The sequence below is a fragment of the Lolium rigidum genome, chromosome 6, assembly GCF_022539505.1.
Source record: "Lolium rigidum isolate FL_2022 chromosome 6, APGP_CSIRO_Lrig_0.1, whole genome shotgun sequence".
In the NCBI taxonomy this organism is placed as follows: Eukaryota; Viridiplantae; Streptophyta; class Magnoliopsida; order Poales; family Poaceae; genus Lolium; species Lolium rigidum.
In genome coordinates, this window is record NC_061513.1 from 320,309,247 (window position 1) to 320,333,148 (window position 23,902).

Consider the following 23,902-nt stretch of genomic DNA (forward strand, 5'->3'; position numbering starts at 1 on the left):
TTTTTATGCGTTTTTCGGAACTAACCTATTGACGAGATGCGAAGGCAGTTCTTTAATTTCCTATGTTTGTTTTTGGTTTTTTCGAAATCTAATCGGAAATATTTTCGGAATCGGACGAAATCAGCTTCCGAAGATCTTATAATTTCAGGAAGCTTCCGATAAGGAAATATTTTCGGAATCGGACGAAATCAACTCCGAAGATCTTATAATTTCAGGAAGCTTCCAGAGCACCGGAGAAAAGTCAGAGGGGTGCCAGGGGGCCCCACCCCATAGGGCGGCGCGGCCTAAGGGGGGGGCACGCCCCCTATCATCTGGGCACCCCGTGGCCCCTCCGACTCCGACTCTCGGCCTATATAATCGTCCCTGACCTAAAAACATCGACTAAGAGGACGGAAACAGAAAAAACCATCCAGAGCCGCCGCCATCGCGAAAGTCCAATTCGGGGGACAGAACTCTTTGTTCCGGCACCCTGCCGGGACGAGGAATTGCCCCCGGAGTCATCTCCACCGCCATCTTCACCGCCATCGCTGCCTCCATTATGAGGAGGGAGTAATTCACCCCCGGGGCTGAGGGCTCCGCTGTAGCTATGTGGTTCATCTCTCTCTTTGTGATCAAGTTGAGTATTATCTATGAGCTACTCTAGTGATGTTATTAAAGTACTCTATTCCTCCTGCGCGGTGTAATGGTGACAGTGTGTGCATCCGTGTTAGTACTTGGCGTAGGCTATGATTGTAATCTCTTGTAGATTATGAAGTTAACTATTGCTATGATAGTATTGATGTGATCTATGCCTCCTTCATAGTGTGATGGTGACGAGTGTGCATGCTATGTTAGTTCTCGGTGTGATTGTGTTGATCTATCTTACACTCTAAGGTTATTTAAATATGAACATTGAATATTGTGGAGCTTGTTAACTCCGGTATTGAGGGTTCGTGCAATCCTACACGATTAGTGGTGTTCATCATCCAACAAGAGGGTGTAGAGTAGTCCTATTATGTGATCATTGTTGAGAGTGTCCACTAGTGAAAGCAGGATCCCTGGGCCTTGCTTCCAAGCATCGAATCTCCGTTTGTTTACTGTTTTGTTGCATGTTTACTCGCTGCCATATTTTATTCAGATTACTATTACCACTCATACTCATCCATATTACTTGCATCTCACTATCTCTTCGCCGAACTAGTGCACCTTTACATCTGACAAGTGTATTAGGTGTGTTGGGGACACAAGAGACTTCTTGCTTTGTGGTTGCGGGGTTGCTTGAGAGGGATATCTTTGACCTCTTCCTCCCTGAGATCGATAAACCTTGGGTGATCCACTTAAGGGAAACTTGCTGCTGTTCTACAAACCTCTGCTCTTGGAGGCCCAACACTGTCTACAAGAATAGAAGCTCCCGTAGACATCAGTGAACTGTGCTATGGTTGATGTGTGGGGATACTATCTGGCAGGTTGAAATTTCTATTTAATTTCTGATGTCACAGTAAGTACTGGTAAGCTATACTATTATCTTACTCAACGGTGCATGATAGATATTTATCATTTTTTTCTAAGCGATGCATCATACTCCTAATCTCAAATTCAACTATTTATTAGGTTTGCAATAGTACCAAAATAATTTGATAAAAAGATTGCTATAGAGTGTGCTATCTGACGGAGAAGGAGCTGCATTTAAAAAGGTAGGGGAAGAAGTACTCCTGTCAGGTACATGTAAAACAGACATGCGTGCCAAACAGTGACCAGCAGACATGACTATTGCTTCGTTGGGATACCCGTTGTCAATGGTAGAGGACATGTGAAAAAGATCTGGTACTTACATGCGCAAAGCGAGTAACCACGATTAATAAACCGTAGTGTTGACTTTCGATCCGAGTGGTAGTTCCAACACACGGTAGCAAATTTATCCCATATAGTATACGTATATGATAAATTGGAGGATCATTTTTGGCCTACATGGTGATCATACTTAGTGGGTATTTGAGAACAGATTTAGTTATGTGTACAAATATTAACCGAAAATGCTTAGATTCGGTGTTTCCGAATTATAAATTATATAGTATGGCTGAGATCTTTCGAAGGCAGTCATTACATACTATGGCTGAGATCTATCGAAGGCGGTAGTTCTAGTTAAAAACTATATCCTCCTTCTTTTATATGATCTACCGACTACACCGACCCTTTGAATCCTAAGGTTGCTAACAACTTCTTCTGCTTCATCTTCGTCCTGATCTGTATTGCTTGAATTAGCGTCTCCATCGATACTTTCATTGTCTACTACTCCATAGTTATCTCATGTATCACCAACTTCATCTAATCCTTCCGGTGGGTCTGTGCTCTGCATTTGATACGAGGAATTGAAAAATACAATATTATTTCCTTTTCATGGACCTGGAGTACCAAGAAAATGAAAAACGAAAGGATCAGTAATATCACCTGTAATACCGAAGGTATAACTGAATCTGTATTACATGCACTACTCCTTTCTTGGTTAGAATCAGCATCATCCTCACATGAAGAAGCCGTCGATGAAACAGACCTTCTTGCCTGATATACAAATTATTTGGAAGTAATTATGAAAACTATGCATGAAACAAATAAATTTAAATTATAGAAACAAACACTTACATGAACCGAAGATAAAGTTTGACAGGATGAAATAGGAATTGCAGCACTGCTTGACTTTTGTCTATTTCTTCTGCAAATATGTGAGACATTGTAGTATTATTTTGTAGATATCACTTCTTTACCTAGGTTGCAATCCACACATTTTCAGAGTTACACGAGGTCTTTTTTTGAAACTTCAGGGCTTGTGGCGCACCTTTATTTTATTTTTTAGAGGAACGCGCACCTTTATTAGTTACCAGAAGATCTACCGTTCCTCACGAACCATCCCCGAGACTGAGTGAGCGCAGGGCGAGCCGGAAAGTGAATTATAACGGAGCCGGTTCCTACCGGTGTGCCGTCCACCAATCAGCTGGCGCCACCTCCTTAGGCATCCCAGCGTATTCTTTTGTATGGCTCTTTTACTGCGTTGTTTCTCAGCGTATATTCTCTCACATATGGGGCCTACCCACGATGATGGTTTTGAGGAAATAACTGAACCACAACGCTGCCCCGATTTCTCTCTCTTCAATTATTTGCGCTGTGTTCCCTTTGACAATAAAATCTATACAGAAGTTCGGCTCCTTTTCCACACATATTCCAGTTATTTTTCTCTTTTTTCACGGAAATATGAATCACACATATTCCAGTTTATTAAATAATTTTGGTCCGCTAAAATACCTCCAAATCTTTGTGAGGAACTCAAATAAAACGATCAATATATTTTTCTATGTATGGGTCAATAACATCTTGGTATCAAACGATCAATATATTTTCTAAATATGAGTATTATATATATTTACTGAAATTTGAGTCATACCAAGAATGGTCTAATTACATTTCAGAATTCAATAATATGTAAATTTTGAAATCATGCTTTGTACAATCTCCTAGAAAACATATAGAAATTCAGTTCGTTTTTGTCACACATAATCTATTTATTTTTTGTTCACACAAATATGATTCAAACATATTCTAGTTATATTTCACTTTTTCTTTGTTTCAATTTTCCATAAAATATCTGCTATATTTTGTCAGCAAAGAAATATGGGTTATATTTGGTCCAAGTATGGGTTGAATCTTCACTGACATCTTGGTATCAAAGAAATATGGCAAATATTAAGTACATTTACTGAAAATTGGCCATACCAAACACTACCCAATTATGATTCAGAAATGAATTTTCTATGAAGATGCAAGTATTATATGATGGATAACCTCCACCAAAATAATTTCTCCATCTGGGAATTTTTCTATGATAAAAATCTCATTAGCAATTCAAATCCGTTTCAAATCTTAGAACAATTGAAAAGTTAACTTCCAGACGTATTTAGCACCACCAAAATAATTTGTCAATCTTGTTTTTTTGTTTGATTTTGACAAGGATTTCACAACCTGGGAATCACAATAAATGATCAGAAGAGTTTAAATAGACTACGAACTGGATGCAGTAGATATTATACAGAATAGAAGACAAAAATTCTGATCGAACCAAAAATAACATCCACAGATATTCGAAACGATTTCACAAATATTCCACTATTCTCCACAAATGTTTCACAGCTTTACAGAGAATTAGACGAATCAAATTCTTTTCAAATCATAGAGCATAGAGAGAAGAGTAGGATTCAGATGTAAGAAAAAATGACCTCCAACAAAACTATTGCCCAGATTTCCATCCTCGTGAAACCCAACACAAATTTCCAGATAAAGAAATTGAATCCCAAACCTACCCTGCACATGGACACGGTGGCGGACACAACTTCGTCCTCCTTCAGTGACTTTCAAGCCTCGTCCATGGGGGCGAGGTGCTGCGATGGCAGTACGGGAAGGGGGGCAAAGAGGAGTAGGGGCCTTGGTAGCGGGCCATTCCGGCCACATGACAGCAGACTCGCCGGCGTTTCGGCCGCCAGCACGTCGTCCCGCCGGTGCCGTGTCGCCGCATGTTCTAGATCTAGACTCAGAGTGTGTGAGAGAGAAAGAAGAGAGAGAGAGGCTTGTGGCCAGTGGCCTGATACTTCTAGGTACGTGTACTGTTTATGTCTAGCAATACTTCTAGGTACGTGTACTGTTTATGTCTAGCAATGATGGGAGAGATACCGATAGGAAACTGAAAATACCGAGACTCCAGCGCGAATCGCAAGCAGTTTTACATGAACCGAAGATAAAGTTTGACAGGATGAAATAGGAATTGCAGCACTGCTTAGTGCCTGACTTTTGTCTATTTCTTTTGCAAATATTTGAGACATTGTAGTATTATTTTGTAGATATCACTTATTTACCTAGGTTGCAATCCAGACACCTAGGTTGCAATCCAGACATCAGATAGGCAGTTTTCAAGATGTCTATTCAGCAGAGGAGCATGCTTCATGATGACGGCCCTGGATGGCACTATTTGGAGTAGTGACATGCGGTGGTACGCTACTAGGAAAAAGCCTATAGGTGGAGGCAATATGTGCCGGCGCACCACCTTGCACGTGCGCGGTGGAAAGTGTTGCCGGCGCACCCCTTTTCCGCCGCGCCGGCGATGGAGGCATACTGCCGGCGCACCTTGGGAAATGACGCGCCGGGGACAAAGTTTGGCAGGGGCTCGGCCGGTTTGGGCCAGGCCCAGGAAACACTGCCGGCGCACCAGCCCAGGAGTGCGCCGGCGGTAAATTTCTATTGCCGGCGCGCTCCTGGGCTGGTGCGCCGGCAGTGTTTCCTGGCCTGGCCCGGGGCAGATAGAGCCGGATCAGCTTAATACTGCCGGCGCACCCGTGCCATGGTGCGCCGGCAGTAACCTGGGCAGTTATTTCTGCTCAAAAACCACTCCCCCCACTACCATTACTCCACTCCTCCACACAAACCCGAGCCTTCTCCCAACCCAGCTCATTTTTGCCTATTCCTATCCCCAATTTAGCTAATTTGACCAAACAAAATCATATTTTTTGAGCAAATCTTCCCTTCCAACATGCATCTCCCACATCCCCCTATGTAGATCTAGATCTAATATCCCGCATTGTCCGCTCAATGTAGATCTAGATCTAGAAAGTCGGCTTCCATACGCCGTGGCCGCGGCGCGACGTCTTGATCTCGTTGACGAATATATCAAACAAATAGGTGATTAATGAACAAATTGAGGAATGAAATCGATATATATATTGGACATTTGAAGCAAAAGATCGTGTGTGGCATATATATATATGTTGTGTTTGTGCTTGTGCTTGTGTGTGTTGGCGTTGAAAATGAGTTGCCAACGTTGCGCCGAAATGTTAAATCTTTAAGTTTCCGTTTCGGCACATTTCTGGCGCTCCTATGTCCTACCGTGTAGGAAGGTCATGCCGAAATTTTCCGTGAAAACTACCGATGGATGCATGGTTCTAATCAATTATATAATCTTACCGTGCAGGCGATAATGGTTATCGAGATGAGTGAAAGCGTCGTGATGAGATATCTGAAACACGCGATCATTGACATGTATGAAAATAACCGCATGGAGATATTGTGTCCGTGCCGAAGATGCAAACGAGTGAAATGGTTTGACCCCTATTCAGGAGAATTGCAGGGGCACCTGCTCACTAATGGTTTCATGCATGGACACACTCAATGGATGAGTGATGATGGCGCGGAGGTCAATGGGGTGACGGCAGCAGGTGGTAATGGCCGGCAAGGAGGGCATCATGATATTGATGACGATGAAGAGTTTGTCGCACAGGACGATAACCTTGACGACGACAATAACCTTGACGACGACAATAACCTTGACGACGACGAAGAGGTGCCGCTAGCTTCAGTCGTGCGGGACCCTCATCTTCAAGATTTGCTTCTCGAAAAGACGAAAGGCGCCAAGCGGAAATCAAAGCTTGAGCAACTCGAGATAGACTCGAATACTCCGTTGTACGACTCAGGTCGCGGGTTGGGGGAGTCCCGCTTGAGAGTAGCTCTCGATGTGCTGCAGATGAAGGCGAAACACGGATGGACGGACACAAGCGTCGACGACATCATGGAATACGTGAAAGATCTCCTTCCTGCCGGGAACACGTGTCCTGGTAGTCTAGCCGAGGCCAAGAGAATCACGTGCCCTCTCGACTTACCCCACGAAAAGTATCACGCCTGCATCAACGACTGTATCATGTATCGCAAGGAGCACATGGACAAGACCAAATGCCCTCTGTGTGACGCTGAACGGTACAAGAAAGGGAAGAAGAAAGCTCATCAGAAAGTTGTGTGGTACTTCCCGCTCGCCCCCCGGCTTCAACAGTTCTACGCGGACCGCAAGGAAGCAAAGCTCATGCGGCGGCACGCCGAAAGAAAGGAGGCGGTGTTGAATGATGAAGAGCGGATTGAGCACCCAGTCGCGACGCACCCTTCGGATGCAAGTCGGTGGAAAGCATTAGACAATGAATTCGGAAGTTTTGGGGCAGATCCCGAAACATCGGGTTGGGTGCGAGCACGGACGGATTCAATCCGTTCGGAAACCGAGCAGACACACATAGCACATGGCCCATGTTTGTATGGATCTACAACCTCCCGCCCTGGCTGTGCATGAAGAGGAAGTACATACGAGATGAGTATGCTAATTCAAGGGCCGACACAGCCAGGAAACGATATCAACATGTATCTCGAACTATTAAAGGAGGAGCTTGAAACGTTGTGGGCGGAGGAAGGGGTAGATACATGGGACGCCGTCGCGGAAGAATATTTCCCTTTGAGAGCCGCGTTGATCACGACGGTGCAGGACTACCTCGGATACGGTTACATTTCGTGCCAGGTGTGCCATGGACACAAGGCATGTGTTAGGTGCATGGAAGAGACGATGTTTTTGCAGCTTGGTAAGGATCCCGGCTCTTCGAAAACGGTTAGCCTGGTAAGGATCCCGGCTCTTCGAAAACAGTTTACATGGGGCATCGAAGGTGGCTACACAAGACTGACCCGTGGAGAAAGCGTGGAGATTTGTTCGATGGTACAAATGAACCCCGAGGACCTCCACGTAAGAAGAGCGGCGAAGAGATCGATACATTACTGAAAGGTTGGAAGAAGTGCCCTGCGCCGGGAAAGATTCGTCAAAAGCCTGGAGAGAAGAAGAAAAAGGAAACGACGCTGCTCATTGGTGTATGGAAAAGGAGGTCCGTGTTTTGGGACTTGTCGTACTGGAAAATTCTCGATACACCTCACTGCCTTGATGTCATGCATATTACAAAGAACGTGTGCGAGAGCTTGCTTGGCACTCTTCTCAACATGCCGGACCGGACCAAAGATGGGCCGAAAGCAAGACACGACCTGAAAGTTTTGGGCATCAGGGAAGAGCTTCAGATCCCGGTGGCCCAAGAGGGACAGTCGGAGGAGGAGACGGATGGCGGTCAGAAGCGCAAAAGGATTAAGCAGCCAGACTATTACTGTCCCCCCTCCTGCTTCACTTTTAGTCCGGCTGAGGTCGATCAATTTTTCAATTGCCTTCTAGGAGTCAAAGTGCCCTTCGGTTAATCCGGGATAATAAGCAGATACATGGACCCCAAGAAACGAAACTTCAGCGGCATGAAGTCTCATGACTATCACGTGATGATAACGCAGATTCTTCCGGTTGCAATCCGAGGTATAATGGATGACCATGTCCGTGCAACGCTGAGTCGGGCTCGTAACTTCTTCGACGTCATAACTCGGAAGTCGATAAGCGTGAAGAAACTCGCAAGGCTCCAGGAAGAGATCGTGGTGATCCTATGTGAGCTTGAGATGTACTTCCCGCTTGCATTCTTTGACGTGATGGTCCATCTCGTTGGTCCATATCATGGATGATATCATCGGTCTAGGGCCGGCATTCTTACACGACATGATGCCGTTTGAAAGAATGAATGGGGTCATTAAAGGATACGTTCGTAACAGGTCACATCCGGATGGAAGCATCGTCCGGGGCTGGCTCACCGAAGAGTGCATCTCTTTACGCACGAATTATCTAGACATCGAGGACCCTGTTGGTTTGCCTCAAAACAAGCACCTCCGCGAGGTTCGAGGGAGTAGGCCGGAAAAATGGAAGGAAGGAACCGCACGTGCACATGTCTGGTCGGATTTCCGACTTTGACAGGGCCAACTTAGTAGCGCTACAACACATTGACTTGATCGATCCTTGGTTGAAAGAGCACAAAACCATGATAGAGAACAGTGGCAAGCCGATGATGACGGAAGCAGAAATATACATAGAGCACAACTCCTCTTTCATGCGTTGGTTCAAAGACCACATTGATGCTAATCCCCCACCAATGGATTCTGACAAGGATAAACTAGTATTGGCCTTGTCACATGGCCCCGCGCCCAACATCATGACTTACCAAGCTTACGATATCAACGGGTACACATTCTACACGGAAGAAAAAGACAAGAACAAGTGTTTACCAGAACTCGGGGGTAACGATGGATTCCTGGACGGGTGACGTAAAGACTAGAAACTACGGAAGAATCGAGGAAATCGGGAGCTTAGCTACGCTGGGGAGAAAGTGCCGATGTTCCGTATCGGATGGGCTAAGAGCGTCACAAAAGAAGACCGGTATTTCACCACCATGTTTCTACCCGAAGCCAACAAATCAAAGTCCACGAACGCCACCGCGCGGAATGAGCCATGGGTACCGGCGAACACGTGCACCAATGCTTCTTCATAACCGACCCATCCAGGCCTAGCCGTGTTATCGTGAGGAGAGGCAAGAGGACCATCGTCGGAATGGATGGAGTCGCCAACGAGGAAGACTTCGAAGGACAAGTCGGAGACCAATGATGGAAGAATCCGAGGACAAAGACACAACATACACCACAAGAAGAAGCAGGACCACGCTACCGAGGTCAGGTCGACCCTTCAAAAGAAGAAGTCACGACACGGGGCTAAATTATTCAACGACGAGCAAGAAAAGCAAGCAGAAAGTGAAACACTCTTCTCAATCGATGATGTAAAACTTTATTTGCAATCTATAACTCATATTTTGTGTAATTCATAACTACTCATATGGTCATGGCCAATATTTTATGTATGACTAATTAATATTGTGTTGGTCAATATTTTGTGTATGTATATATAACTCATATTTTTTTGTAATGCATAATTAACTCATATTGCTTGGTTATTATCTTGAAAAGAGAAGGAAATAAAATAGTATAGGATTTGGGGGAATAGAAAACAAACACAAAAGAAAGAGAAAGGAAATAAGGAAATGAAGAAAAAGAAAATAAAAAAGGAAATGGAAATGGCCAGGCCTGATTTGGCACAGGGACAAGTCCCAGGTATAGCCATGCCAAGGTTATTGCCGGCGCACCAGGGCCTTAGTGCGCCGGGGGTTACACTTGTCCCCAGCGAACCAAAGGGGTAGTGCGCCGGCAGTAAGGGGTCCGGCTATAGTGGGGACTTAACCTCACGCGTGGTCGATCCTCTTCCAGTCACATTCTCTTCACGCGTCGAACCCTAGCACACGCCGAACCCTAGCACCGCCGCGCCGTCGTCGACCTCTCTGCACGCCCCTGCGCCGTCGTCGACCTCGCAGCACGCCGGAGCCGCCGCGCAAGGAGGAGCAGGGCGTCGCCGCGGAGAGGAGGGGGAGGGCGTCACGCGCCGGCCACCATCGCCACCGTCGACGAGAGGAGGAGGAGGCCGTTGCGCGCCGGCCACCGTCGCGGAGAGGAGCAGCAGGGCGTCGCCACCATCGCCGTTGGTAAGAACCTCTCTCCCTTCCCCTCTTCCTTCCCCTCTCCATCCCCCTCTTCCTTCCCTCTCTCTGCCTCCTAATTCTTGCGCCGATTCTTGCTTTTGTTCTTGCAGTAGTTGAATTCTTGCGCCGATTCTTGTATTACTCATAGAAAATTGAATTTGATGCCCTGTACCCTTGCAAATTTGATGCCCTAGTTGGCCCTGTACCCTTGCAAATTGAATTTGATGCCCTGTACCCTTGCAAATTGAATTTTATGAATTAGTTCACCATGCTACTGCTCATGCTCAATTTGCTATATAAAATTCATTGGTTGAAATGCTACTGCTCATGCTCAATTTGCTACTGCTCATGCTCAATTTGCTATATAAAATTCATTGGTTGATATGCAAAAATTCAGTGGTATTTGCTTCTTATTTTTGAATTTGATGCCTTGTACCGTAGGATTAGAACATATTCATGTTAAAGAATTAAATAAATGCAATAGCAGGTGAAAGAGTCAATTTTGAAGTTCAAATTTGAAGAATTAAGCACATCATTGTCTATATGAGTTAAGTACTTAGGTTGATTAGTTAGTTTTACTTAATTTTAGGCTTTTTCTACAGCAAAATTGATGATTTAGGCTTTTTCAATGTTAGGGTTCATACAGAATGAACAAACAGCAATCAGGCTTTTCCAATACCAACCATCATACTGACCAATAGCACTAAAATCATCAATTTGAAATTTTCTGGTTTGAAATAAAATGATGAAATGCAGTAGCAAATGATGAAATGCAGGAAGATACTCCCGTTATCTAGCGGGAGAGATGAGGGACATGAGGAGGAACCGGATGAAGACCATGGCCTTCGTGATGATGGTCATCATGACCATGTTGGTCATGTTCTATGTGATTGTAGTTTAGATTAGGACCTACATTGTGAGGTGTATGACGATACTTGTGACGACTATGTACCGAGACATCTAACTTTGTGAAACTTCATCGTTCGGTGTTGCATATGCACATGTGTTGTATGAATCAACATTTCGAAACGAGACTTGCGTATTTGTGTATTGATACCGAAATGAAACTTGGCTCTCTATGTGCTTCTCATATTGCATGTACTGCTGTATAAATATCTATTGTATTTGATGGATTGTGAATGTATTGTAATATGCTGGAAAATGCTGTAAAATTTGAAATTTCGGATTATACCGCCGGCGCATCTCTACCCCCTTCTGCCGGCGCACGGCGACGCGCCACTGCTGACAGCATCTACTGCCGGCGCAGCACCACGTGCGCCAGAGCTACACCTCATGGCCGGCGAACACAGACAAGTGCGCCGGCAATAACTAAGCTACCGCCGGCGCACAGGCTGGTGCGCCGGCAATAGCCAGTTATCACCGGCCTGTTCGCACCGGCGGGCTCCTGTGCGCCGGCAGAAGCCCAAATAGGTGCGCCGGCAGTAAGGGTTTTCCTAGTAGTGGTCTGGGTGGTAGGTACAGTACACAGGGCAGCTGCTCTATTTTTTTACGTACAAGATGTAGGAGATATAGCATGTTTTCAATTTTTGTGTGACAATAATTTAAATTATGCATGGAGCATACAAAAATGTTGAGTTTATTTATCGAAGCTGTAGTTTTCGTAGGGACACATACATTAAAAATATTTTTTCAAAGAATTAGGTGCTCGTAAGCAATGATATTGCTGGCAGGTCATTCTGAAAACATTTTTAAGTTATTTGGCACTGATTTAAAAAAATATGGGTGATGGTATTTAATTCATTCCAGTTGATAAACCAAAATACTCACGCAAAGAAGAACGTGGAAGGATAGGGAAAAAAGCTAGACGAGTGTTATATTGGCAAAGAATTTAGATTATATTCAAGATATATTCACTGGAAAATGTATTACTTTCTTGGCCACTAAACAGAACTTAGGAAGGCATGGTCATGGCTAGCTTGCTATATTTATACTTCAGATTGTCACTGACTACGAAGTTTTTATTTGTACTCAATTCATATACATATTGAAAAGGAAAATACAAAATAGGGGTTAATGTAATATAATTTTCATTATGAAATAATTTTGATGTATTAGTCTTCATCTACTGAATGGTGTACAAGACAATTGGAAGCTTTAGAACACAAATCTTATTCCCTGCTGTGTACATGTGAGACAATATGTTAGCTAAAAGTGAGACAAAATGTAGACTTCGTAGCTCAACTGCGGTAGCTTTTATAGAGGGAAACCCCTGTCTGCAGTGCTCTGCAATGAGGTACATATTGAGTTGTGAGGTGAACTGTGCTATGGTTGATGTGTGGGGATACTATCTGGCAGGTTGAAATTTCTATTTAATTTCTGATGTCACAGTAAGTACTGGTAAGCTATACTATTATCTTACTCAACGGTGCATGATAGATACTTATCATTTTTTTTCTAAGTGATTCATCATACTCCTAATCTCAAATTGAACTATTTATTAGGTTTGCAATAGTACCAAAATAATTTGATAAAAAGATTGCTATAGAGTGTGCTATCTGATGGAGAAGGAGCTGCATTTAAAAAGGTAGGGGAAGAAGTACTCCTGTCAGGTACATGTAAAACAGGCATGCGTGCCAAACAGTGACCAGCAGACATGACTATTGCTTCGTTGGGATACCCGTTGTCAATGGTAGAGGACATGTGAAAAAGATCTGGTACTGCTGTCTGCAAAGCAGGTAACCACAGTTAATAAACTGTAGTGTTGACTTTCGATCCAGTGGTAGTTCCAACACACGGTAGCAAATTTATCCCATATGGTATACGTATATGATAAATTGGAGGATCATTTTTGGCCTACATGGTGATCATACTTAGTGGGTATTTGAGAACAGATTTAGTTATGTGTACAAATATTAACCGAAAATGCATAGATTCGGTGTTTCTGAATTATAAATTAGATACAACATGTAAGTCTGTTGCAATCGCTGCCTTCTCAGCGCTTGGACGGTGGCATCGCTCGCTGCCTTCTCAGCGCTTGGACGGTGGCATCGCCTTGTAGGGCCCACCACCGACCACCCTCTCCTTGAGCTCCCTGTCATCTCACCCTGATCCCATCCATCTTTTCCCCGCACCGCAATTGAGAGAGAGAGAGGGGCCGTCGTCGGAGCATCGCCGTCCACCTCGCCGGAGCCGGCGACGCCGTGGCTCTCCGCGGTGGAGAAAGGATGGCCAACGAGCCACAAGCGAGCAAAATACTTAGGATGGGGGTTGCAGGATTCGTTGCCGCCGGAGATGAACGGTTTGCGGCGGAGCTTAGAGGGAGGCCGGGGTCTGTGGAGGACCGGCGGAGGTGGAGCTTTGGGGAGGGCAAGGCGGCCGCGAACGGTGGTGGCTGGCGGTCTGGCCGGTGGAGGTCGCAGCGGAATGGAGGTGTTCGTGGCGGGGCGGCGGCGGCGCTCTTCGTTTTCTCCGGCGGTGGCGGTTTCGGCAACCCCTTCGTCGCCATGGCGGACCACCCCGACGCCCTGGACTCGTCCGTCCCTGCACCATATTTGGAGGTAAATTCAGCCCCCCGTCCCTCTTTGTCTCTAATCTCTCCTGCTCATACCGGCCCTCTCCAGGTCTTGCTACCTCCGCCCCGTCTTCGTCGACCTGCTCGGAGGGCTGCTAGCTGCGCAAGCGAATCAATGATGCAGGCGCTCTTGCTTCCGACAAAGTCGTCGCTGACTCGCTGGTCGTCGAGTACAGAGCCCAGCGACCGCTTTCTCCTCCAGACCGAGCTCTCATCCTGAGATTTCCCCATGGACTTGGGAGCCCCTGACTTCATCTTCCATGTGTACAGACCGAGCTCTCATCGTGAGATTTCCCCCATGGAGTTGGGAGCCCCTGACTTCACCTTCCATGTGTACAACATGCACCGGTGAAATCTTTCTCACCCCTTTCTTGATTTTCCCTTGTAGCATATTAGATCTGATCCTCTTTTCTGACAATGAATGAAACTTTTCCGCTGTAGCTTTAGTTGAAGTACATGACAAATGATGCTTTAATTGTGGATCAATGATGATTGATATTATAATGAAGACACACAGCTTTTAAAAATGCAAACTTTGCATTTTCTGCTTATTTTCTATGCAAGGATAGATATTACACTTACTCTTAATGCTCATAAGAAAAATAATCAATACTGTTTTCTTATCTAACTTTTGTTGTTTTGTTCATAATATTTGATGGTCTTGCGATAGAATGGTGCCACACATGGCCCGTCCGGTAGCTCGCTGCCTCCAGATATGCCTGTGAGCATGCTGTTCTTCTTCCATGGAAATGGACACATGAGAGCTATCTTGGCTTTACTGTCCAAACCTATAAATTTGTTTCATTGTTTAGATTCTTTTTTCAATTCAAATCATCGGTTACATGATTTCCATTGCTGATTTTTCTTGGAAGAATCAGCTTGGTTTCCGATAATTATTTGCGCAAGATGCCACAGGCTCACTCGCGCCTCCTCGCCACCGCATGGACGGGCAGATCCGAACTCAGATGCCCCAGTCGGTCAGTGCCACCACCGGTCAGTGCTCCATGTTTGCCTTGCTGCTGCTGGCATGTCCACCGGTAGCGAGAGGGGCAAGGCCAGAAGCGAGCACACCAGAGCGGCTGAGCCTGAGGGAGGTGAAGAAGGACATGTGTTGTACAAGAGGAGGATGCTGGCATAAACACGTTGTCGATGAGCTGCGCTAATGTTGCCGTGGATGGCTGGACGCCCGTGGGTAGAACTACCTCCGAACTGCCGTCGCCCCTGCCCCTGGTTTGCCGGCACACTGCTCATGGACTGTAGAAAAGCAGAAGTTTATACCCACGCACCATGGAAGAGAAACACTGGACTGAGTAAAGGGATTCAACATGCACATTCTGATAAGTTTTCGTTTCATTTTGAGTGTGCAATGTCTTTTTGCTATTTAGTTGTGTCAGATATAGCTTATGAGATAACTCAGTTTTACATAGGTATACGTACGTCAGTAGGATTATTTCATTTGAATTCTTTGCACTGTCCCTCTGCTTCTGTAATATAGAACCGAGAGTGTTAGGTTCAGGCATTCAGCGCAAGTTCAACAGTTCTGTTGGGCAGCAATACCAGCACGAGTTTTGCTACATAATAAGTATATAGATACTGAAGCTGGTTTTGCTACATGCCACATGTATCTTAACCACTAGCAAGGTACTCTTTTAAATCTCACTATAGAGCGAATTTTCATGGATTCAGTTCTGAGGCATCTGTTGCATTTTTACCTGCAAGAAAGATGAGTAAATTGTGGGGTTTTAGGTGTTTTTTTGTACCGAAAGATCAGGTAGTTAATGTTACTGTAAGGGACGTTACTAACATCCGTATTGTAAGAACTACTTCTATGGTCACTAGGTAGGTGCTCATTATTTTGAAGAGGGAATGCACAGATGGGACATTGATCGCAATGACTCTGCTCATGAGGTAATTTTGACCCTGCATAGTGTAACATTGTCTTCTTTGTTTCTTTGATCTCATAGTAGTAGAGTACACGTTGTTTGTGCTGGCGTAAATTTGTAGAGTCTAACGTGGGCCGTGCCCCCTCCACCCAATTGATTCGAGAAACCTCTATTTCATAAGGGATATATGTTGGCTAGAAACTACTACCTTGGCCCTTTCCGCACCCTCAGTATTCAAATTTAAAGTTATGTTGTAGAACTTGGTGTGTCATCACCTTAAACATGGCCTATCCAGGCTCTGAAGCTCTCTGTCGTAAATTTGTAGAGTCTAACATGGGCCGTGCCCCCCCTCCACCCAATTGATTCGAGAAACCTCTGTTCATAAGAGATATATGTTGGCTAGATACTGGCCCTTTCCGCACCCTCAATATTCAGATTTAAAGTTATGTTGTAGAACTTGGTGTGTCATCACCTCAAATTTAAATTTAAAGGCTGTTGCGTCACTGTTTTAATTCTTTGCTTGTACGGGCTTTGTTCCATTCTTTGGTAATACTCTCCGGCACATGTAAATCAGCAGGTGTGTTCATCTGTGTGTATTCAGAACCTTGGAAATATCATCTTGACATTACCATGTTGGCTTGGTGGTTTGGGTTGGACAGATTCATGTGGTTGCAGATGCTACATTGGTGCAAATAGTTCTAACACAAAGCTAAGCTCTACGTTTATTTATTTGAGGAAATGATTAGCTTATGACATATTTCCTTTACCAGATTTTACTTTGTTGGGTTGCGTAAAAGAAATGACAGTTGCAAGTTCACCTCATGATTGCCATATAAGAGAGAAAGAAAGGGTGGGCCATGTTTGCTGTTTCACCTCTTTTAGTTCTTTTCTTTTGTAGCTGGTAGTGTAATTAATTTGTGTGTTCACGCCACTTACATTTTGGGAACGTGCATCTTTGTGTCATTGACTTATTTTGATGTGGCGTAAGATCTATATTTATGGCGCTGCCTTCAATATGCTTGAACCCCTATTTGCTTTCTGTTTTTTTTTTTATATCTTCGCCAGGTTTAAAATTATAAGAATGACACTGATGTTATACTACTTCTCTTTCAGCCGCCTGAAGACACTTCACTCTCGGTAACTAACATCATTAGCCATTAGGAGTCCGAGCATTATTGGTCACTTGCGGTTGGAACCTTCCTGCTGTTTACTTAATATAATCCAACCAGATGTTAACACAGTGAATGATGCTATTTGTTTTTGATATACACATAGGAATCATACTTGAATCTGTCCGACGCAGCGTTCAAGGTACGTCAGGGCAATAGTAAATAATTCCACGACTTATATGATTATTATGACAGTGGATTATCTCAGTTACTTTTACCTATCCTTTGTTCTACATACGTTAAAGCTGATCATGTCTTGCTTGCAGGATTTTCGGAGGAAACTTCCAGTTACCCGCACCCATTACCCATGGCATAACACGGGACCTGGCAAAAGAGCTAGCGCTAGGGAAATGAAGCTTATGGGGGCAGGTCACTAGGGTAGCTTGCATATGGAAATTTTAGCTTCATGCAATTTGCTGTTCCGTATACTGTACAATTCTTATCTTCTAACCAGCATTTTTCTTCTTATTGTCTATGTGCTTCCGCACATCGTTGTAAATCAATAGCATGACCTTTTTTTTGTTGGGAAGTGGCGGATATATGTGCATTCAGATTCTGACTCATGTCACTTGTGAGATCTTCGTCTATTTTTAGCTTTCGAAGGAGTTCATCTGTACCTTTTGCCTTTTGACTTTTCAGACGGCGTAGATTAGATTTTATCATGTATATTCAAAACATTATAACTGACAAAAGATGATGTAAAAAGCTTGAAACATCCTTAGAAATTACTAAAAGATTCATATGGTGTTGTTTAAAAGAAATGATATGTTTGATTGGGCATTTGGAGGAGTCACACTGACATGAAAGCTTTTGTGTTTATGTAGTTGTATGTTCTCTAAATGTCGGTTTTTCTATATGATACTACATGGTTCAAGGGTAATGATCTGGTAGAGTGTATTATCATATTCATGTAGCACTATTTATTGGGCTGCTGCATTGCATATTTCACTGTATTTTGTTTCCCTTGAGAATTTATAGCGCAAGGAATTTGCTGAAAATTCACCACGTTTACCACGGGTGCCAAAACGTAAGGTAGGCGGCGCGGCGAAGCGCGCGTTTCCATCTAGTTATATAGTATGGCTGAGATCTTTCGAAGGCAGTCATTACATACTATGGCTGAGATCTATCGAAGGCGGTAGTTCTAGTTAAAAACTATATCCTCCTTTTATATGATCTACCGCCTATACCGACCCTTTGAATCCTAAGGTTGCTAACAACTTCTTCTGCTTCATCTTCGTTCTGATCTGTATTGCTTGAATTAGGGTCTCCATCGATACTTTCATTGTCTACTACTCCATAGTTATCTCATGTATCACCAACTTCATCTAATCCTTTCGGTGGGTCTGTGAAAGAACATTTTCATGATCTCTAAGTTTTGTGTGTTTGTTAACAACACCGGTGACAATTTAACCGTGTGCTAAGTGGTTTACAGTTATGGAAAAGATACCACGGAAAATCTCGACCCACTCAAAAAGGAAGAAAAGAAAAGAAGGAAGAAGCTGCAACCTGGCAGTGGCCGGCACTGCCGGCAACTCCGGGCCGGCACTGCCGGTGTGTACACCCCGGCACTGCCGGCGTTTTCGGCCCGGCACTGCCGGCCTGTCTGTCGACCTTCAGGTTCAGAAAGAGGGCCGGCACTGCCGGCGTCTCAAGGCCGGCACTGCCGGCGTTTCACCTCCAACGGGCAGAAAAGTAGGTGGGGTATAAAAACCCCCCTTCACCTACCTTGGGAGGTTGCTCAAACCCTAAGATCTTCATCCTCCATTGCTGAGCCACCAAGAACACCAAAATAGCCAGATCTCCTCCCTCAACCACCCAAATCACTTGTGCTTTGGAGAATCGAAGGAGAAGACCCCGATCTACATCCTCACCGAAGCGTTTCTCATTTCCCCTCTTATGCTTGAGGGCCCCCTTGCTAGTGTTCCTCTTTGGATCCCTAGTTGTTGTTGTTGATGTATGCTTGTTGATTTGTTGTGTTGTTACAGATTTGGGAGCCTCCAATTTGGTTGTGGATGTGTGCCCCAAGAACTTTGTAAAGGCCCGGTTTCCGCCTCGAGGAAATCCCTTAGTGGAAGTGGGCTAGGCCTTCGTGGCGTTGCTCACGGAAGATCCGAGTGAAGCCTTCGTGGCCGTTGGTTTGGCTTGCGTAGCAACCACACTCCTCCAAACGTAGACGTACCTTCTTGCAAAGGAAGGGAACTACGGGAATCATCTCCGTGTCATCGCGTGCTCCACTCTCGGTTACCTCTTTCCCACTCTATCTACTATTGCGTTGCTATACCTTGCTTAGTTGTTATCCTTGTCATATAGGTAAATTCACTTAGTTGCATATCTAGAGAATTTACCTTTTGTGTCAAGCCTAAATTGAAAAACAACTAAAAATTGGTTAGCACCTATTCACCCCCCCCTCTAGGTGCGGCATACGATCCTTTCAATTGGTATCAGAGCCTCGGCTCTTATTTCGGGCTTAACCACCTAAGAGTATGCCGGACGAGGAGCCCTCGGTAGGGGCCGCCAAGTCGGTCTCCGTGGAAGACTTCAATTCATTGAAGTCCTCCATGGAAGCCCAAATGGAAAGCATGAAAAAGATGATTGCCGAGCTTTTGGCTCCGGCCCTTCCCAAGGCTCCTAGTGTAGAGGTAAAAGACACGGGTGCGTTAGATGATGGAGAGGCTTCGGACTTACCCTCATCTACCAAACCCGTGGAAGGTGATAACTTAAACACTATCAAATCTACCAGTAGCATCTCCTAGGGGAACTAGTGGAGGTGAAAGCTACAATCGAGTAGCTCCACCTTTCCTATCTCCCGATATACCGGTTCCCCATCCCCATTTAAACATTCGGGCGACCCACCTAAGTTTTCCGTTGATAATTTCGATACTTGGCAATTTGAGTTCCGCTCTCATGTTTGTAGTGCCTCCAATGAACTATGGAGAATCATCTTGGAGGGCTTCAAGCCATACAACCCCGACAAGTTGACTAGAAGAGAAGCAATTGATAGTCAACTCAACAACACCGCCCTTCACATGATTCAAACTAGTGTGGGGACACCGGAATTGCATCGTGTCCGAACTACACCACCACCAAGGAAGCTTGGGACGGCTTGGCCGCTAGTTGCATTGGAAGTGAGAGCACAAGGAGGAACAAGTATAATGCTCTTAAGAATAAAGCCGAAGGATTCATGAGGCTACCGGATGAAGATCATGAACTCATGTATGGAAGACTTGTCACGGTTGCCGATGCCTTCCGGCTTATTGGTGCCACCCACATCAATGACTCTTGGATCAAGGAGAAGTACATTGAATGCATGATGCCATTTGCACCCATTGATGTCAAGAATCTTGTGTGAAGGGAATGCTATTCCTCTCTCACCTCTCAACAAGTCGTGCACGAGATGCATGCTCTCAAGGTGCTTGAGGAAACCTCTCATGATTCTCGCAATCGTGCTCTTGGGATGGCAAAAGGTGCCAACCTTGCCTTGGTGGTCAACTCCGGTGAAGAAGTGATTCCTCAAGAATCTTATAGGGCATCGTGGAGTATGTCCTATCCGGAAGATTTGCAATGCCACTACCATGATCACATGGCCTTCCATGCAAAATCCTTTTGGGTTGATCCCTCCAAGGCCAAGGAAGACAACATCAAGAGGAACAACAAAAGTGGTTTCACTAGCTTTGGTCCAAAGACAAGATCTTGCTACAATTGTGATGACAAGCGCCACTTCATTGCCGAATGCCCCTATGAAAATAGAGAACTTCATAATGGGAGGCTCATTCCCAAGGACAAGAGCAAGGACACAAAGGGCAAGTATTCAAAAGCCCCCAACAAGAAGTTCTACAACAACAAGACCAAGAAGGGCAAGAGGCCCTCAAGAGTTGTGCTAGTAACAAGGGAAGAATATTCATCCGATGAAGTTGAAAGTTCTAGTGGTGATGAAGATGAAGAAAGCTCAAAGGAATTGGCCGCCATCGTCACCACCAACATACCCTCTTCATCTCTCTTTGAATATCCCAATGAGAACCCTCCTATCAAGAATGCACATTGCTTCATGGCAAGGTCCTCCTTGGACACATCTATCGTGCTATCAACTCAAGAAGAGTATACCTCCGGAGATGATGATGTTGATGATGAAGAAGATGCATCCTCCAATGGATTGGTCGCTCTTGCCTCCCTCTCCACTAACTCTTCATCACCAAGTGAATCCCCCAATGAGGTCATCCTTGTGAAGGAAGAAAGTTGCCTCATGGCTAAATCCTCCGAGGTATCATCTCCTAACCCCTCTATTCCTAACATATCTAGTGAACTAGGGGTTGATGATGCTAGTCTAAAAGTGAAACAAGAAATGCTAGATTTTGATGATTTCATTCTCAACCTACAAGGTAACACTAAAAAGCATGTTTCAAACCTCATGATTCGTTTAGCTCAACAAAGTGATATGCTTGAGAAAAAGGGTCAAATAGAGAGAGAAGACTCTCTCGAAATCCATGCTCTTAAAAATGCTCTTGAGGAATGTCAAGAAACCATAGCTTCTCTTGAAGAGAGGTTAGAAAATATTGAAGAGCCTCAAGATAAAATTAACAAGCTCACTAAAGCTAGAGATCTTGCTAGAGCTAAGAATAAAGTGTTTACAAAAGAAAAGGCCCAATTTGGGGTTGATCATGAGAAACTTGTGAAGGATCTAGATGAACTAGACAAAGCTCACAAAGCTTTGAAGAGTGAATACACTCTCCTATCCAAGTCGTTTGAGCAACTTCAAATTAGGCTTGCTACATATGATGTGCCTAGTTCCTCTACTCCTCTATGTGATCATGCAAATATTGTTGAGGAAAATGCTAGGTTGAAGGATGAACTTGCTAAGGCCTCCTCTCCCCAAAGTAACCTTTCTTTGGATGATCTTTTGAGTAAGCAAAGATCAAACAATGGGAAGGAGGGCCTTGGTTTTAATGCCAAGGCAAAGAAGGCAAACAAGCAAAAGGCCAAGCCCGCACAAGAAAAGAAGAAAGACGTCACTAATGGTGAAGCCTCCAAGGGCAAAACCATGAATGATGATGATGCGGGAATTGCTAACCCTCACTATATTTTATTTAAAGATTATTATGGTGATGTTTATGCTAAATATGTTGGCCCATATGATGGGTATGTTGCTTGGTCTATTTGGGTCCCAAAGACCCTTGTTGCTAACAAAAGAGGACCCATTGCGAAATGGGTACCTAAATCCAAGAATTGATCTCATGTAGGACTATGCCGCCGGAGGTTCAAAATGGGTACTTGATAGTGGATGTACAAGTCATATGACCGGCGGCAAGAACCTCGTCAAGGAGTTGAGGCCTAACATTAATGATATCACCGTCTCCTTTGGCGATAATTCTACATCCGAGGTATTGGGTTTTGGCAAGGTTGTGGTTGCACACAACATTACTCTTGTGGATGTCATGCTTGTCAAAACCCTTGGTTACAATTTGCTTTCCGTTTCCGCCCTTGGCAAGATGGGTTTCGCCGTCTTTATTGATAATGATATTGTGGTCCTCTTGTGGAGCAAGACTCTAAAAGTCGCTTTCATTGGGTATCGCGAACATAACTTGTATGTGGTGGACTTTTCGGGGACCACCACTTCAAGTGCGATGTGCCTATTCGGAAAGGCGGATGTGGGTTGGTTGTGGCATCGCCGCCTAGCCCATGTCAACATGAGAACTTTGCAAAGTCTTCACAAGGGGAACCATATTGTGGGACTAATGGAAAATGTGTCTTTTGCCAAAGATCGTGTTTGTAGGGCTTGTGTTGAAGGCAAAATGCATGACTCTCCGCATCCAAGCAAGACTATCATCTCTTCCAAGAGGATCTTGGAGCTCCTTCATGTGGATCTCTTTGGTCCCGTTACTCATGCAAGTCTTGGTGCGAAGAAACATTGCTTGGTGATAGTTGATGATTACTCAAGATACACTTGGGTCTACTTTCTCAAGACGAAAGATGAGACTCAACAAATATTCATTGACTTTGCCACCGAGGTGCAACGCCAACACAACCTCCTCATTATGGCAATAAGAAGTGACAACGGCTCCGAGTTCAAGAACTACACACTCAATGATTTTCTTAGTGATGAGGGGATTCGTCATCAATATTCCGCTGCTTACACCCCTCAACAAAATGGTGTTGCGGAGAGGAAGAACCGGACTCTTATGGATATGGCAAGGTCTATGATGGCGGAGTATAAATCCCGCTATAACTTTTGGGCCGAAGCCATCTCCACCGCTTGTCACTCCTCCAACCGGCTCTATCTCCGCAAGGGCTTGAACAAGACTCCATATGAAATACTCACCGGGAACAAGCCTAATATCTCATACTTCAAGGTGTTCGGGTGTAAGTGTTTTTACAAAATCAAAGGAGTTCGTTTATCTAAATTCGCTCCTAAAGCTTTGGAGGGTATATTTGTTGGTTACGGTGCCGAGTCTCACACTTATAGAATCTTTGATATAGCCTCCGGGATTATCATTGAATCTTGTAGTGTGAGGTTCGAAGAAAATGATGGCTCCCAAGTGGGGCAAGTTGATGTTTGTGCAGGTGATGAAATACCCCAAGATGCCATAGTAAGAATGGGTGTGGGATTTTTCCGCCCCATTGAGGGACACGGTGTGGCGTCTCGGGAAGGACTATGCTCTACCATGGTGGAGCCCTCATCTTCTCAACATCAACAAACCCCATCAAGTGAAGCAAATGATGCACCAACCCAAGAACAAGAACAAAACCCTCCCTCTAGTGTGCAAGATCAAGGACAAGATCAAGGGCAAGACCAAGGACAAGATCAAGGTCAAGTTCAACCAAGAATTCATGATGGTTCCGACGAGTATCCATTTGATATTTGCTCCGCACCAAATGATGTCCAAGATCAAGCACATGATGTTGAGCACTCACAAGAAATTGTGGTTGCTCAAGTGGAAGGTCAAGACGGGGACCCAAATGATCAAGTTGATCAAGTGACACCTCCAAGGCCTAGAAAGACCAAGGAGGAGATCGAGGCCCGTCGTCTAGCAAGAAGAGAAAGGAACCTCGAGCTTCGTGGAC

General features: G+C 44.6%; 1 long non-coding RNA gene across 1 annotated transcript; it reads left to right on the forward strand.

The window, feature by feature from the left end:
- Positions 1–13,850: 13,850 nt before the first annotated feature.
- On the forward strand, positions 13,851–17,397 carry LOC124666282. The gene is made up of 4 exons (XR_006990849.1): positions 13,851–15,702; positions 16,791–16,865; positions 16,953–16,988; positions 17,113–17,397. It is a non-coding gene; the product is annotated as an uncharacterized LOC124666282 (long non-coding RNA).
- The last annotated feature ends 6,505 nt before the right edge of the window (positions 17,398–23,902 follow it).